Source organism: Monopterus albus, unplaced genomic scaffold (genome assembly GCF_001952655.1).
Source record: "Monopterus albus unplaced genomic scaffold, M_albus_1.0 scaffold38.1, whole genome shotgun sequence".
Lineage (NCBI taxonomy): Eukaryota > Metazoa > Chordata > Actinopteri > Synbranchiformes > Synbranchidae > Monopterus > Monopterus albus.
Genome location: NW_018127918.1, coordinates 3,308,004 through 3,314,051, shown reverse-complemented (window position 1 = coordinate 3,314,051; position 6,048 = coordinate 3,308,004).

Below are 6,048 nucleotides of genomic sequence, written 5' to 3'. Positions count from 1 at the left end.
CCTGTGAGGTTAGTAACTCACTGACATTCACTGATTCATTGATCTCTGTGAAGAAAAAAAGTAGTAATTAACAAAGGCAATGATGTGAAAATTATTAAATCAGAAGCAAACAGACTTAAAAAGCCTTGTAGAAAATATTTGCGTACCATGGGTGTATTAGTTAATAAAAACAAGAATGAACCTGAGCATTGCTTTTTCTCGCTCCATCTGCATAACCAGAAGTTAGATTTGTCCCCAGTGAAGCAGCTTGAGCTGACTGTGACCCTAGATACACTGATGCTAAACTTGGCTCCTAGGTTAAGTTAAAATTATATTTTTTACAAAACCAAGCAGCAGCCATAGCACAATGATGAAGACTGCAGTTCCTCTAAAAGCCACTAGGTTCTGGTTCCAAGAAATGACTAGTTTTAGAAAGCAATGTGCTTTAGGTGGAAAATGCTGGTTCTTCAAATTTGTAATTTGTTCTTTGTGCTCTTTATGCTCTCCCATCTCTTTTGTTAAGGATAATTACAGTAATATCTTCTCTGGGAGGTATCAAATCTAACGTGCTGCTATGTTCAATGGCCAAATGTGCTGTGATTCATTTTGAGATCAAAATAACACTGTATGAAATCAAAGCAGTGCAGGGCAAGACTCCTGAGAGGCCAAGGTGAAATATGATAATGCTATTAATACCCATCACATGTTGCTAGGTTCTATAATGTCATGGCTGTATAAAGACCAGACCGGTGCTCACTCAACAGTATTGTATCTGATGATCCACTATGAGCCAGTGACACTGCAGAGAAAAAATGGATTCATGGAAGAAGTCAAGAAGTTCATCTTATGACTCCATTTTTGTTTGTCTACAAATTAAGATAGGTTCATAGGTGTGCTGTAGAAGTGTTGCTAGGTGCATTTTGAAGTCTGGAGACAGCCAGTTTGGATAAATTTAAACTTACTATGCTGATCACCAAAGTGGTTATAATTCATCCTGGAGTGGACTTAATTATCTGCTGCATGCACTTTATCCAAGTCAAGGTTTCTCTAAAAGCCCAAAACACCAAAACACTGGTGACAACTGAGGAAAAGGAAGGTCTGCGGGATTCATCCTCTGACATTGCTATTCATAGTGCTATGCTAGCATAGCTAAAATGATGCTGATTAATTACATTCCAAAAAATCTAGAATGTCTAATGCTTTTGACAAATTTGCACTACGAATGTTGCCACACCATTAGGTGGCAGCTATCAGTTGTTATTGCAGCCATATTACAGGTTAGTATGGCCCTAGTATGTCAGTTAGTATTGTCAACCCAGAGTACGACGCTAGGTTTAAGCACAAAAACAACTTGGTTAGGTTTACACACCAAAAGTACTCAGTAAGGTTTAAGGAAAGATCATAGGTTAGAATAAATTCTTTCTAATGATTAACACTGACTATTGTGAAACAGGAAACAAACACCTGTCTCTCATTTGTAACTGTCCATGTAGACTTTGTCACTCTTTAAATGACCTACGTATTAATGGATAACCTTTTTTTTTTTTTAAATTGCTACTTATGTTGATGGTTCACACTTGAATTTGCTGTTTGTTGATTTAATTCTTGGACCATTCGGCCAGTAAACACCCCTTGAACTTGGCTGCCACCTTTTCAATTACTAAGTTTGTTTGTGTACACTGTTGAAGGACTTATCAGCAAAACATTCACTGTAACTGCTCAAAAATATATTTTTCAGTCATTTCTGTTTAGTGTTGACTATTATTTATACTCTGTGCTACTTCTGTACCCATGTGCACCCCACACATTCATTGTTTGGGTGTTGATTTGACCTCTTCCGGCCTCTGTTTGGTTGAATGAAAATAATGTGCAAAATGTCGAAGAGGAAAAAGGGAACATTTCTCTTTTTATTAACAGCTGTGAATAAAACTGCAGCTGAATGTTGCCTGTTCATTTATAGTCTGAGAAAGTTCTTTTAGTGTGAAGGACATCTGTGCTACTGTTCCTGCTAACCCGGGGTCATTATTTGAGAAAGCAATACAAAATATGCCCTCCTCACATTTTATGAATAAGCCAGTGATCAAAGACCATGCCCTGATGGTTCCATTAACAACCACAGTCAGAAGACCTAGTACAAAGAAAGATAATTATAACTTCAAACTAGGAAGCAGCAAACATCTTGTTTGTACAGTATGTGGCTCAGAGTACTCGTCATGTGCACGTTGAGGGAATATCCAACATTTTGCAGATGAATTCAACAGAGTGTACAGCTGCTCTCGGCCATCCTACGGCATTTTGTTTTTTACCTTCAGATGACATTTTGTGAAAATCATACAGAGTTTGTTAAAATTGAAATTACAAATAGTGTTTAATGCACTGTCTCTATGACCTGAACGTTTCTTCTATACAAGTTTTACTTTAACATTAATTGCATAGTATAATGTAACTAGTTTTTTTTTTGTTTTTTTTTACATGTTTACACATTCTGAGACTGGACTGTTCTCTTCAAAAAATATATCATAAGTCATATGACAAGCAGTAAACATATAGTACAGCACAATACTGTACCCATTATGCTTGAGTGTGTTGGCCACATTCAAAGCAACACGGGATTTTTATCCATGAGTCAGTTCAACTTGAGTCATCTATTGAATCAGTGTGAGCTGCCCTGGCAGGTCATTTTGCACAAATGTGAGGTGACCAGTTGAATTCTGTGGAGCCAGTAGCTAGGTGTGCATGTGCTAAAGATTTGTGTGGTCTGCAAAGGTCTTACATATTTTACATAGCCAAAACATCGAACCCCCCAGTTTATTCTGTCGTCTTATGTCACAACACCTGGTCTGCTTCTGTTACTCTGCAGTACATATAAAAAAAAAATACTCTGGAGTTCCCAAGGTCTTGGGGCTTATTCTGCTAAAGTTATTTTTTGAAGTCTGAGAAGGAACATTAACACTAAAACAAAAATGTTAGCTAGACTAACAGTACAGCATGCTGGCTGATTAGATACTCCGTATTTGGAAAAGGGAAAACAGGGCTAAAACTGTGAATTTGACGTTTAAAAAAAATAAGTATGCACAGTTAGTGCCAAATTAAACTAATAGTCACTTTGGAAGTTGTCCACACCAAAGAACTGGAACAAAAGAAAGACCTACAACACAGTCACCTATGAACAAAGACAAGGGTTATGATTTTCCCAGTATGCAACCATTTGTAATAGTCAACCAATCCCTAACCTTAACCAAAGTGCTAAACCAAGCCACGGAGAGGAGTCTGGCTCTGGTACTACAATTTTATACACCCAGTCATCTCTATGCCATGGTTCACTTTATAAATTTGCTTTGCATTGACTCTCAACCTAATCTGTTTGTGACTGCTTTCTAATTGGGGAGGCGCTTTAGTAATATTTAAATATAACTTCAAGAAGACAAGTTTAAGTTTTATTAGCTAAACAATTATGGTATTATCTTCAGTGATAGAAATGATGGTCACTAACCCTTCACCCCCACTACCAAAAGTGAAGTTGTAATAAATGAGAGCATCCTTTAAGATGAGATGAGATGAGATGGCCTTTGTTCTCCACTTCACTGCACTTTCTTCAGTGTCAAACTAATTTATGTTTCTGTTCATGTCTCTTGTACACCATCTTTTAATAATATCATTGTCCTCATTTCATTAAATGTAATTTGGATGTATTCTGAGCTGAGCAACTAGTGTCTGGCTCATGGTGCCACAGCAATACACTACTGGTTCATACCAAGAGCAGAAATATAGTGAGTGCATCACTCATTATCAAATGTTTTCTCATTTGGCATCTGCTTCAAGCTCACTGTCACAACCAGAAACATTAATAGTACAGATGATGGTGCAGCCCTCACAGCTCAGCAGTGCAATGACAGGGTGTCAGGGTTGCAAGCTCTACAAACATTGTCTTAATTCTTTCTATCCACAGAACACACATGGTAATACACATATTCCCCCACTACCACCACCACCACGACTGTCATCGCTGTTCCAGCAGGTGGTATCTTGCCAACTGCAACCCTGGGCAAGATAATAAGATGGCTAGCAGACATTTTGTCAATATTTCTGTCCTGGCTCAGAGGGCTGCTGGCCGGCTGCTTACTGATAGATGTGTTGACTGTTTTTTCTTTTCTTTTCTTTTCATTTTCCACAGGAGCTTTGCCCCGGTTTGCCAGACTGCAAGCAAGCAAGTAGAGGCAAGTGTACAGGGAGCACAGAGGGGCTCACTAATGCAAAGCAGTTCATTAAAATCAGGCATAAAGCATCTATCAAGGGGGAGGGATGCTGCTAATCAGTGCCTTTGGTAAGTCCAGCACTATGTCGAAAGGAGACGGTACACTCCTCAGCTGTGGTCTTGTCTGGGGAGAAGCGGAGCTGGTTGATGCTAAGGACACTGCACAGATGATTGATTTTCCAGAAAGATGCTTTGAGACTCTACTCTTGGTCTGCCATCTGATTAATATACACAGCATTATTCATGTCATGAATATACAAGGAGGCAAGAAACAAATAAATACTGACATGCATCCAGGAGCTGATAAATATTGAATGGAGCACACATGGCTTCAGATTTTACCATTTCATAATTTGAACATTCATGCTGTGAGGCCCCTTGCCAAGGTCTAATCTTGGGTTTGAACAGGTTGAGTAGCCAAGTGAAGAGACCACAACTTCTACACAAACATAATATTTGTGCTTTAGTAACAGTAGGTTTCATGAATACAGGAATTCTGTTTCTGGTTTAATTATTAGAGGTTTGCAGTAATATTAATTGATAGGTGATTCACACAGCTCATACAGATTGTTTCTGTTGTTTGGGTCATGCAACAACATGTACATGTTTGTATTTGATTACCAGCTTCATTTTTAAAAAATAGCTTAATTGTTAATCAGTTACAAACTCATATGGATTTAATTATTCTGTGAAGAGAGCAATTGGAATGAATGATAATGTACATTCAGCATTAATTCAAGCATGTATTTATTATTACTGAAGCGTGTGTTCTGTAACATTATGATTGTTGTGTGTATTATGATTATATAGTGTAAAACTGTCCTTTGTATACAGTAGATACATTCCACTGCTATACGTGCTCCAAGTTTAAATTTGTGTAGTATTTGGTCCAAAGCAAAGTATTAAATAAATTGACATTTTGACCTACTTTGGACAAAAACCACTAAATGAAAAGCAAGAAAAATTAAATTAAATAGTTTTAGATTTCAGAAAATGTAAAAACCCTCTGTAAACAAGTTCTGCTTTTACTTTAAAAACACAAAATTATCCAAGTAACACAATACAATTGTTGTACACAAGCTTCTTACAGCTTCCTCTTAACAAGCTTCAGTGATGACTTGGAACTAAAAGTTTGTTACGCATGTGTTGATGTTTTTAAGGGACAACATGCAGAGACAACATGGGTCTGTTGGTGCCCTAGAGTTGTTGTTGGAGTGGTGGTGTTCTTTGCGCTGTTTTCTTTCTTGCACACCTGATAATTTCATGCTTTTTTGACTTACAATGATGCACACTAGCCTCTTATGTATGCATAGGGAAGTTAGTGAGATATGGTACACTGCAGTTAGCCTTGCAAATTGCATTAGTTGTGTGTCACATCATGCTAGCAGTCAAAGGTCAAAGTGTTTACTTGTCATATGCACAGTTAGGAAACATGTTTCCCTGTACAATGAAATTCTTACGTTGCCGTCCACATGAATGCCACAACAATACAAGTGAAATATAAAGTATATGAGCAATAACACAAATCTAAATAGGCAGTAACACAAATCTAAGGCACTTCAAAGCCTGTCTGGACAAGAGATCACAGGGCGCAGCATATTTATTAGTATTATAAAGGCAGTTTTTTTCAGACAAATATGTTAGCACATTTCACAAATGCATGCAAACATATACACTTTATGCAAATATATGCTAAACTGTATAATTAGGAGCCCAGAGGCAGATGAAGATAATCAAGGACACATAGGATTTTACATTATTATATAATTAGAAGTCTGATATTTTTATATCAAACCATCATCACAGTACGTGTA